We start from the raw sequence: 12,884 nt of genomic DNA, 5'->3' as shown, positions 1-12,884 counted from the left end.
ATGCCTTTTGTCCCATTTAAGCCATGAGCGTTTATTCCTCCGGACCTTTAGAGACTGGAGGGGCAATTTCCCGGTGCCCCTTCACTGTCGAGGGCTTCCTGGTGCTTGGAGTGAACCTCCTGGGTCAGGTCCTAGTGCCTTGTGTGTGTCAAGACCAAGAAACATTTCTAGCTTCATTTTCTGCAATTCCCACTAATTATGTAGTCTAGTGCTTTTCCAACTTAGGAGCTTGGGTCAATTGAATCAAGCATATCATTCATAGTGCGTCCTGTATTAAATTCTAGTTTAGATAAGTGGTCCCAGAGGCCAAAGCTTTTTTTTGTTTTGTTTTGCTTTTTAAATTGTACAGGGTACATCTGTAAAATTAAGAAGGATCACTCCGTTAGTGTGGTGTAGGAAAAGAGGAGTACATTTTTAAATATTTTGTGAATAAACTTTGGTCCAGTTCTTGAGATCCTGGGATTCAGATGTCTCATCTGGGGAAAGTGGCCTAATTGACCGCGATGGTCAATTTTAGGTGGCCACAGGGTGCCCAGAGTAAGCGATGTTTCTGACAGTGTCTGCGAGGGTGTTTGGGGTGAGATTAGTATTTGAATCTGTGAACTCAGATCACTCTCCCCAGCTCTCCGAGGCAGAACAAGTGGCAGAACGGGGAACTGGCCCCTTTCGGTGCTGCCTATGTACTTGAGCCCGGACAACTCTTCTCACCAACTCTGTTTGACCTTTGGCCTGGGATTTATGCCATTGGCTTCCCTGATCCTCTGGGTCAATGAGCAGAGAGAGGGAGGCTAGTGATGGGTAGGAGAGGAATGACCGTCCCCAGAGGCACCAGGTGTCTCTCTGGACTGGAGAATGTGCTCAGTTGCCAGTCCCTGGTCCATAACTAACTGGAAATGTGGAAAAGGTTTTAAAGGGACAGTCCACAGCAAGAGACCAGTTCAGAGACACACAGAGCCACCCTTGAGGCACCTGAGGCCCACCAAGATGGCGGCAACGAGGCAGGTAAGAGAGAAAGACTTTGGAGCGATGTTATAAGCCATTCCTCATCCTGTGAATGCCCAGATTATGGTGGATCATTTAGTAGGTCATAACTATTAATGCAGAGGAAGTTCATGTCTCCTAACCGTCGTCTTGATTTCCCTCCTCCAGGTGGGATCTGTTCTTCACAAAACCTAAAACAAATGTTTTGGGGGCACAAATCTTATCGTCAGACTTTCCTGTGACCACCTCCATTTGACTCCTCACTGCCCACAGGATCAAGGCCTGTCCCATTAGCTTGACCTGTATGAAGCTCTTCATGACCTGGCCCTCCTCCCTGGCCATTTCCCTCGCAAATGTCCTTCTCCTAAATGCTACAGCCCCACAGAACTATTTGTTCTGGTCCTTTGATGCCTTCACGACTCTGCACATGCCGTCCCCTCTGGAATGTCCTTCCTCCTCCTTTGCAAACTTCCTTTAATCCTTTAGGATTCAACTGAAATGCCGCCTTGTCTTAGGTGGCTTTGGCATTCCCTTTAGAGAAATTAAAATATTTTCTTGTGGCTCCCATGGTATTTCCTGGGTGCTCTTACTTCAGCACATCACAGAGTTCTGGAAATATCTGCATAGGCGCGGCTTCTCCCGTGAGTTAATGCCTCTTCGGTATTCGGGACTTGGCACAAGCACCATTTCTTCAGGTCTCCAAGCCTCAGTTCTATCTTTCGCTATGCTCTTTCATAGAACTAAATCTTTCCTTCAGAGCTCTCGTCTCAGTTAAAATTGCATGTTAATGTCATGCCTGGTGGCGTGTGCCTGTAATCCCAGCAGCCGGGAGGCTGAAGCAGGAGGATGGCAAGTTCAAAGTCAGCCTCAACAATTTAGCAAGTCCCTAAGCAACTTAGCAAGCTGGAGATGTGGATCAATGGTTGAGCCCTTCTGGGATCAATCCCAGGTACCAAAACAAAACAAAATTGCATGTTAGTGAATGAGACGACTTGACTGATACCCCGCTCCTCTCCACTAGGCGTAAGCACGAAGGGCAAAGCTAGATTCATCATCAAATCCTCAGTGTCCAGCATGGGATATGTGACCCATAGTAGGAGTTCAATAAATATTCTTTGAATGAATGAATGGTTAAAAAACTGCTCCTTTTAGGACATAAGAAATAGCTTCTTTTGGAGCTGTTAAATAGATTTCTTTCGATTTCATTAAAAACCTTAAGTTTGAGAATAAGGGAATTTAATTGGATATGACTTGGCAAATCACATACTTCAGAGGAGAAGTTGAACAACTCAACAGAGATAAATAACTGGGCTGCTTTAGTGATGCCAACCTCAGGAGTTAATAAACATTTCCTGTGGAACTTTGCTATTAATGTGGCTAGTTCTCATTTGTGGTCTGTGTTGTCCTCGTTCAAATTCCAACTTTCCAGAAGAGAGAAGCTATGTAGGGCAGGGATTTGCCTCGACTCCCATCGGCCCTGGAGAGGTAGCTTCATGCAGTGTGAACATGGCTGCCAGAAGCTCCGTCCTGCAGTTCACAGAGAGAAGGGAATCACTACCAGCCTAAGATGCAGAGTGAGGCTGGAGCTCAGTCTCTTGACTCCTACTTAAAAGCTTTCTTCTTCCCTTCTCCCTCACTCCTTTATAGAATGTAGAATGGTGGAGTCCCCAGGTGACCAGCAGGGAGATGTGACTACTGGCATGAAGTGAGGAATGAACACCATTGGAGATTGGGAGCATTCTGAAAATCTGCCTTTAGCATCACCTTCTGCACTAGTTAAGCTGCTGCAAAACCAAAACCAAGAATGAGTTAGGGCTCAGACACAATACATGTTTGTTTCTTTTCCTCCTAAAATCCCTCATGTGTTCCTCGTCTGCTGGTGCCTCTCCTCCAAGAAGTGATTCAGGGATCCAGGCCGTGTTTTTTCCGTATTCAGTAACGGAAGCTGCCAAGGCCACTTGTATCGTGTGCATCACCTGCACGAGGTCTGTGAAGGGGGATGAACAAAGGAATCAAACCTGGAAGTGACGCTCAAAACTTCTGCTCACATGTCACATCGGATTCCAAAGGAGGCAATGAAATGGAGTTCATCTGTGAGTCCAGGAAGGAAAGGAGTCCAGTAGGATGAACTGCTAGCCTGTCTGTGGACTGTCAGCTGGACATGCTGTTAGCCTTCTCTTGGGCAGTGACTGAATCCACTTGTGCCTGTTCTCTGTGCTGTGTTGCTCAGGGGCAGACCTGGGGGCATGGAAGGTTAGAATGTGGGGGGCACCTGACTCGCCCACGAGATTCTCTCATCCTGGGTTTGAAATTTGGTGAGAAGTCAGATCTGGAGGTTGGCTCTGAAGTCATCTTCACAGCAGCCTCATGGATGAAGATCCTCCATTCCCAAAGGGGAGAGACTGAGGTGCTGTGGCTTAGGTCAGTGACCCCAGGCCAGTGGTGCATGACTGCCTTCTCAGGGAATCTGCGCTGCCAAATTATTTTATTTTACATTGGTGGTTATTGCTTGCAACCAAAATAAATTTTAGTTAATAACTAACAAGTTAATTGTTTGACCTTGGGTAAATCACTCTAATAGTCACAGATTTCTCATTTAAAAGATGAGGTTCATTTTCTCTGCCCTGCCTACCTCTTGGGATGGTTGTAAGAGTCAAATAGCGTAAAGTAAATGAAGTGCTTCAAAAACCAGCAAAAAACTCCATACAAAGTGGAGCAATTTATCTGTAGCAAGGCGAGTTCTAAAAGCTTTCTCCAAGTCTGAAATAGGTTTCTTTCCTTCTTTTTTACTTTAATCACTTGTGGTCAATCCCTCTTAAGTTCAGGAAGCCTCCAGAGTTAGAGGTTTACTTTACTTTTCTTTTTCTTGTTTTCTTTTTGCTCGATATTTAATACTTTGATTATTTCTGACACAGAAATTATGCATTACAGCATTGCCTATGCCAAACCAAGGCTAATTTTTGCATTATGACTGCTGTCGGGGCCCCTTTCAGCAGCTCTGTCGAAGAGTCTGAACAGAGCAGTTGTTCTCAATCACATCTTACCCAAAGTCCACTGTTTAAAACAGATTTCACACCCCTCCCTCTTCTGGAATAAAATCGTATTAGATTGCTAGAGCTGCCATAACAAAGAACCACGGACTGGGTGTATTCGACCACAGAAAAGTATTGTCCCACAGTCCTGGAGGCCAGATGTCCAAATTCAAGGTGTGGGCAGGGCTGGTTTCTTCTGAGTGCAATGGGGAGAGTCTATTCCAGGCCCCTGTCCTTGGCTTGCCAAAGGCTGTCTTCTCTTGTGTCGTTCGCCAGCATTTCCCTTCTCTGTGTGACTTGGTACCTCTTTTTCCTGTTGAATAAGGACAGCGGCCATCTTGCATTTGGGGCTGCCCCGAGGACCGCATTTTAATGTGGTTACCTCTGAAAAAGACCTTATGTTCGGATAAATGTGTTCTGAGGTGGGGGAGGGTAGAAACCTCACCGTCTCCTTTTCCATGTACACATTCAGCCCTTAACAAAAAATAATCATGTAATCTCCCTACATACCTTATTATTTTAAAGGTCAACATAAAGCTCTGACTTAAAAATAAGTGGGAATTAATTTCTAGTTAAAGAATATGTGTCTCCATGGGTAAATGCCTAGGTAGGAGTGTGGTAGAAAATATCATGCCCCCCTTGGACATTCAGGTCACTAAGCAGCCTCTGGGAAAGCAACCCATACAAACGTAGTGGTGTTGGTGACTCAAACTCTGTGGGGGCACTGCTGGTGATGATTGGTGTCCCAAATGTTGATCAGCTCTTGGGTAAACAGAATAGTCTTCCCTCATTTTAATGGAAATCTCTTTCCTGGAAATTTCAGCATTAAAAAAAAAAAAACTTCCAAGAAATACTTTGTATTTATATGTTACACAGAACTGAGTTTTTACCTATGTGAAGCTTCATGGAACACTGAAAAAACAGGATGTGGGATGATGGGTCTTTGCAGGTGACTGTCCCCAGGCATTGTGGGATGCTAAGCATTCTTCACCCCTACCAAATCAATATCATCAGGGCATCCCTGGTCACTGTGACAGATATGCCATACAAATTTCTAAAATGCTTCTGACCCATTGAGAACCATGGGAGAAGAGAGGGCTTCAAATAACTGAAAGGAACAGCCAGTCATAAAGATAGGACCACAGTGAGAACCAATGGGGTTCCATGCTGAAGAGACCATGTCCACCCTCCAGCCAAACACTTGGCACTCCTGGGGTCAAGATGAGCAGAGCAGAACACAGCAACCATATTGTGTCTATATTGAGTAGGAGCCGGAAGCCCCAGCTCTCCTCTCTCTAGGACACAGCAGAGTGCTTGGTGCATAGAAGGCATCCAATAAGTGCTCCCTGGGTGCTCTTGAATGTCGGCCTCAAAGTGAGGCTGGATGAGTGCAGGTGAGGCGGTCTTTCATTTCTTCATACATATGCTCATCTGGTTCATCAACAATTATGGGACTGTGAGTTGGAGACTGGGTTACGCTCTTGAAAAACCCAACAGCAAGAGACAATCCTTGATTTCAAAGAGCGGGCAGATTAGTGATGGAGAGAGAAACACAGCAGGTGGATCACACTACTGTGTGGGCTACGTGGTGGGTACTGTGGGAGGAGGAAGAGGACGCTCCACTGGGCTGAGATGTGGGGGTAGAAAGGGAACGGTCAAACGTGGAGGGGTGACAGGGCAGGGATTGAGTTTCCACTGCCCTTCTCCAGGGGGACAGAATAACGAGACAATGGAAGAATGGAAGAGGACCCTAGTTCCACAGTTAGATGGCAGATGTGGTATAGGGAGCTGGATGTGCCCACTGGTACCCCATTCTTGATACCACTTGAACTTCAGCCAGAACCTGGATTTCCCCGAGTCTCCTTGCCCAAGTTACATTCCCATTCATCTTCCTCTGTTGTCACCCTTCTTAACTCTGTCTTCTGGGTACAAACTGCACCCTAAGCAGTGAAGGACACATATTCAAGGGTCACAGGTCTTGGGGGCTTCAACTGACTTAAGCATTGGAGAAGGCGCATACTCTTGGGAGTCAGAGGAGACTGCTGACCCCTAGACCTTCCCCTAGGTCCCTTTCCTTGGGTCCCTCACCTATGAAGATGCTGGTGCTCTGTCCCTGGCATCTCCCTTGAGGACAGGAAGGGAGCTGGCCCCCTCGGGCCTACCCTTGCCTCCATTCGTCTTTTCCAGCTAGGTTCCCCATCATGGACGTTTTCATCCGTGTCCGACCTCCTAAGAAGGAGCTCTGGATTCTGGCCAGAATGGGGACCGAGATATGTTCTATGCACCTCTATTGTCAACAAGAAGAATCACATTAAATGAAAAAGCCTCCCAGTGAGGTCCAGATCTCAGTAAAACATCTTTGCTCTAAGGCCTGGAAGAAGACTCTGATGAAGGGATCGAATGGGGAAAATGTGGTCCTTGCTTACCCTCTGTGAGTCTGAGGCAACAGAAACACTTCCAGGCATTATTCTAGCCAAGGAGAGAGGCTAGGCAGTTGTCTGGAGCCAAGGACTGCTGGGAGTAATAAGAAAACCCTTTAAGTATGCTTTTTCCATCTGTTTAATTTCTTATGCTGAAAAAGGAGAAAAAATATAAATAAATGATTCAGAGAAATGTCACATGCAATTACCTCCAATAGGGAAAAATAAACAAGGCCTCGCTTCATTAGGAAGACTCTCATGTGGCTGGTGCCTTCTGGTGAGGTACCCTTCCAGGCGGGAGGTCCTCAGCCTCTGAGCTTCCAAGTTGAGTTGCTCATGCTCAACTTAGGCTGAAACTTTGTTCGAGCACCAGGCAGGGCCATCTCTATGAGTAGCCCTCCCACAGGTCTGTCTCTCTCTCCTCAACCACATTGTATGAAGATGAAATTAGATTAAAGGAAGCATCTGCCTCCACCTCCACCTCAACCAGGTGCCCACACCACCATCTTTCCAGAAAAAGCCAAGCCATGGTTACAACATCAACTTCTTTGTTTGATGCATTATAGTTTTTTTTTTTTTTTTCCAGATCTTTCCTTCTGTTTTTCTTCACATTCTGCTTTATCTCAGAAGAAGGGGAGAGGGGAGTGTCTTATCTTTATTTACAGATAAGACCCTAACCTATGTACTTGGGTCTTGGTGTCATCTGCGCCTTCCTTGCTTGGATTTTTTTTTTTTTTTGGCCATGATTTATCCCACTTCTTAAAATTCTCCCTCTCTCTCTCTCTCCTGCCGCCCTCAGCTTTGTCTGCAAATGTCTCTGGCTTTCCCATCATACCTCAAGCTTGGGTTATCTAAAAATGCTAATATGTTTTGCTTCACAAAACCATAATCCATCTTCCCAGGGAAAGAATGTTTGAAACAACTGAGACCAAACTTGGGAGTTATTTTTAATTTGTTTGTCTCCTTGCCTATCTCCGGCACTCAGCCCTCCTTTCCTTATCACAGCCATGACCCCAGCACAGGTCCCCCTTGTCTTACCCTGGGAATACAAATGACAGTAACAATTGTGAACATGGGAGGCCTTATTCACCAGGCACCCTGCGGCGTGCTTTACACGCACTATCTCACTGTTCACATCGATCATGCAAAGGACCTTCTCTTGTTAGCCACCTTCCGCACAAGGGGAAACTGAGGCTTAGTTAAGAAACTCACCCAAGATTAATACTGTTGACAAATAGAAGAGTGGGCTTCCCAGGCAGCTCAGCCAACTCCGCAGCTTGAGCTTTGACCTTTAACACGAGACGAACACTGTGTCTGCGCCCCAATCCATCTCGCCCGCGCACACCTCTCCTGATTGCCAGGGATCTCTCACTGGAACTGTATCTTCTTCCACCAAAGTTTCCTCATTGACCCTTCGATGCCTTCAGGATCAAGTCTGAGCGCCTTAGCTTGCTATTCAAGTTTCTAGTTTCAACAGCAGGCTCCCATCTCTTCCTGCTTCCTTCTGTCTGCTGACCTCTCTCCTCCAAAGTTCATTGTGAAAGTAGAACAATTGTTCTCTTTGCTTAAACTGCCATTGTGCTTAATTTGAGCCACTCCCATGGTTCTTGTATCTCTGGACTGATTGATAATATGAATATTCACATACACATCAGTTATATTGTTGAGATAAGTCTGTTTATTTTTGCAGTCCTTGAAATATCTATGAAAATGTCTCTTAAAAAGAAAGTCTGTTAATTAAGGGTAATATTAGCTGCTGTAAGAAGCTCCCAAAATATTAGTGACTTCATACAATGGGAGTTTATTTCTCAGTTCAACTGGTGATGGAGGGGAGAGAATGGTGTTCTGCTCCACATGGACTTTCAGGGGCCCAAATAAATGGAGGCTCTGCCATCTTCAACACATGGTTCCCAGTTTTGCTCTTGGCATTGACATGCACACAGAGATGTAGCTAAAAGGAGAAGGGGGAGGAAGATTCCATGGCTGGGTCTGGGAGGGACACATTCCATTGACTGGAACTCAGTCTACGGCCATACAAACCACAAGGAAGACTAGGAAATGTAGTCACTGTGTAGTAGGAAGGAGAAGAAAGGGTTTGGTGAATAGCTAATTGGTCTGCATTTGAGGAATGAATAACTAGTACTTTGCTATTTATTTGTCAGAGAGGTGGACAGAGTAAGAACTAGTGGTCTCCTAAGCCAGATACAGAAACCTAATGGTGCACCAAGTGATTCACTTGACAGGAAGAAAGACGTATTAGAACATCTCTTTTTAAAAAGCAAAAGGAAGAGCGTCTATGGAATGACACTGGTACTCGCATTTGGTCCTCATGTCAGATGGCCTCCTGTCTCATCCAACACATGAGTTATTCAGGGAAGAGTGGCCACCCCCAGTATGCAGGGGTTGATGGTGACTCCTGCCGTCCCTCATTTGCATTCAGAAAGTTATGACAAATTGCAGATTATGTGAATTTAGATAAGTGGCTTGTATCGTCTTGGTTGAATGGAATCAATCTCCACAGAGTGGACAAGCGGTTTTCAGTGAACCTGTAGGGAAATGGCTGGCTGTGGATGATACCTATAATGAAAGTGGCAGGGAACCATTTGAGATGTCAGGGCTGACCCTTCTTGCTTTTTCTTGGCCACGTTATGAGGCAAAGCAATGATGATCTCGTCTGTCTGGCAGCAAGGTGCTTGCTCAAATTCAAATGACCAAAAGAAACTGCTTAAAATGTTAATTTACAATCCTCTACCATTTTTAACAATGACTCAAGTTGAATACATATGGCAGCTTCTATTATCAACTAAGCCTGGTGCGAGGCCAACACTATTTTGCAAAACTTTTAGAATATGAAGGTAAATCTATACAATATTTGAATGTTTGGAACCATCCATCATCAATCCAGTGCTTCACAAAAATCACAATAAATTTGACGAGAAATGTTTGGAAGACTCTATGGAGATTTCTTATGTGATAGTGAGTGGGATATGGTGGTGCACTCCTGTGATCCTAGCTACTGGGGAGGCTTAGGCAGGAAGATCACAAATTTGAGGACAGCCTGGGCAACTTAATGAGACCCTATGCACCCCTGGGTTCAATCCCTAGTACTACAAAAAAAAAAAAAAAAAAAAAAAAAAAAAAAAAAAAGTAAATGGGAAAAGCTATGTATTATGGAGGAAACCTTTCTTGTTCATATTGTGGTGTCAATAGCTGGAAAATAATGAATGGAACACAAATTGGTAACTAAAATAAGATGTATTCCTTTGTCAGCAAATACTGTAGACAATGCCTTGAAAACATCACTGAAGAGTTGAAGAAATATGTACCAGGAGAAATCAGACAGTGGGAAGTTTCCTACCCAGTGGGATTGAAGTACAGATGTTTCTAACATGTCTCATCTTATGGAATCTGCTAATTCTGCTTGTTCATGGAGTACATCCAAGACTACTTTCTTTGTAAACCTCTGAAAGAATGATCCTGGAGGAGCTATTTCTAATACTAAGTGGTTTCTGTAACAAGAACAATGTTTCATGAAAAAGCGATTCTAGTGTGATCCTTGATGTAGTAGCCACTTTGGCCAGAACCAAAATGAAATCTCAGTGTTTTCCTACAGAGATAGATACAAAGTTGAATTGCATGCACTAAGCGCTTCTCAGGCAAGCCATTGTTAGGAAGAAGCTGCTCGCAGAGGGTACAAACTCTTAGAGGATGATAGTGATAAGGCTTCCATGACAAAATAGAACAATAACACAAACAAAAAATCTTGTGCAGGAATCTTTCCAGTATTCTGAATGGAAGGGAAGTCATTGTGAAGGTATTTTGTACCCCAGATAATTTTGCTGATTATCCTTTGCAAAATACTGGAAACGGTTGCCCAGGGCAGAGACCAGGTGTCCAGTTTCTTTGACAATGGCAAGACTAGAGTTGCAAATTCACAGACACTAACTGTGGTGTGAGGCTGTCAGGAGTTTACCAGTTCATCTGTATTTTTGATGTAATTAACATACTCTCATAATTTATAAAGATAAAGGTGAGATTTTTAACTTTGAGTAAGAAAGTTACTTATTTTCAAGAGTAAATCGTGCCGTGGAGAAAGCATTTTGAAAGCAAATGGTTGAGAGTATTTCTACTACTGTGTAGTATTGTTGTTGAAAATTATGTGTCACCTATGAAAATTCATCATCTGCAAATTTGGAAATTGGAATTGGAAGAATCTTTAGCCTGTTCAAAAAACTTCCAGAGGAAGTATTATAGAGTTTTAAATCTACATGCTAAAAAATTCTAAAAGCTGATAACCTCTGACTAGATTTTTGAGAAATTTTTATTGAATCAGAGAAAGAGAAACTCACTATTTGATTTCAAGAAAAAAATCATTGAGGATAAGGGATTGAACAATGAGCCTTCTGACTCAGTAAGGACACGCAAATACACACCTTCCCTTTGGATCTCTTGTTTTTCCACAATTCTTTAGCCATAGCAGCCAGTAAAATCTTGTCTCTCAAGCCTGACTTTTGTTGTTTCACAGAGAATAAAACTAAGACTTGCAAAAATAATGACGTATATTCAATGACCTCTCTCTGATTATAGAATTTAAAAAGTATTCTTGGATTATCAGTGCATGTTCTATGAGAAAGAGTGAGGATGCTTAGTTAGTTTATAAAACCCTTCCAAATGACCACACGTCTTCCTGGCATCTGTTCACAGTGGACATGATGTGGGAAAGGGAGTGTATTAGTCCCTGTGAGCTGCTGCAACAAATCATCACAGACTTTGTGCTGAAAAAACACGAATGTATTAACTCACAGTTCTGGGGATCAGAAGACTGCGATCAGTTTCACCTGGATAGAAGTAAGGTGTTGGTAGGCTCTAGGGGAGAATACACTTCCTTGTCTTTTCTGATTTCTAGAAGGTTCCTGCATTCCTTGGCTTATGGCCTTTTCCTACTCCTTTATAGAGCTTCACTCCAACTTCTGCTGCCATCCTTCCATCTTGTCTCTCACTCGATCCCTCTGACTCCTTCTTATGAAAACCCTAGGGATTATATTGGACTCACCCAGATTATCCTGGAATAATCTCCCCAGTTCAAGATCCTTGATATGATCATAGCTGCAAAGTCCCAGTTACCTGTAACATGTTCATAACTTCTCAGGATCAGGATGTGGACATCTTTGGCCATTATTCTGCTGTCCTTAGAGATGCGGAGGGAGGTTCAGGGATCTGAATCCTAGGTCCCCAAGCAGACGTCAGATGCTTCCCATTTCCCATGATTTTTCCAAACAGCTCGGTCTCTATGGGAAACATGCACCTTCGACAGAGGAGAGACGTCTGGGATGGGAGCAGGACCAGCACTGCAGGAACCACGCCCTGGGAAGATGAAACTCGCATCTCTGAGTGGGTCGTGACATTTCTTCTCGCTCCTGTCATTTTGTGTCTCCCCACTGGAGAATGAAGCTTTGTATACAGCAAGTGATGAGTCATTCTTAAAGAAGTGAAAGACTTTTAAGAAATTAGTGTTTGAAAGCAATGTAGTGGAAAAGTAATAACTAACCCAAAGGGATATTACTTTTTAAAGAGGTAGTATGAATAATAATTCAAAGACTGTCAACGTTAGACATCCATCGGATGGCCTTTCCATAAAACAAGAAGGGAGAGAGAGGCACACAGTGCAGAAATGGCTGTCAGTTTTACCTCCTTGGGTTCCTGAACCTGTCCTAGGCTGGGCCTTGGAATCACCTGGAGATTGATTACAAAGTACCAGTGCCAGGGACCCTCTGCAGAGCAATCAGGTCCGAAGCTCTGGGCATGGGGCCAAAGCAGTACAATTATTTGTGAAGCTCCCCTGAATTATGCTAATGCTTAGCCAGGTTGATACAGTGAAGCTGGTCAGTGTATGTTCCATCTCCCAGGGATGAACTCTACAGCTGACTTTCCAGTCCCTGGTGGCCACACCTCTAGGAGGTCCATTGCCTGGCCTAACCCAGTGGGCGGACCCCAGTCTGCTCCTATCTTCTTCCCCATAACTTCATCAATCACCCCGAGGATGTGGCAGTGCTTGAGAGAAAGCCTGAGGGAACTCAGGTTTATGAACATGATGGTCTTGGTCCGTCCCAGAGAATAGAATCCTGGAGCAGCTGTCAAGGGCAGAACTTAGGAGTTTTCCCAGGGAGGACAGGTCCCCTGACAGCTGCCTCCCGGGCATCATGCAGGACCAGTATGCCAGGCCCGGTAGAGGGTAGTTCCTTACCCACCTGCAGCTCTCTCCTCACCTGATCCCCATACTGGCCATTTCCCCCACCCTGACCCAGTGAGTAGTCACTGCATAAAACCTGCACCCCCTACAGCTGTCCCAAACTCTGCCTTAGACCAAATGCCTGTCTCAGATCACCTTTCTGGACTCAGGTACCTGGACTTCTGGTCTGGAGTCCCTAAGTGGAGACCCTTGGCTTCCCTG

The sequence above is a fragment of the Sciurus vulgaris genome (genome assembly GCF_902686455.1).
Source record: "Sciurus vulgaris genome assembly, chromosome: 10".
NCBI classification, from domain to species: domain Eukaryota; kingdom Metazoa; phylum Chordata; class Mammalia; order Rodentia; family Sciuridae; genus Sciurus; species Sciurus vulgaris.
The sequence above is the reverse complement of the archived record's forward strand: the minus strand, read 5'-3'. Positions refer to the sequence as shown.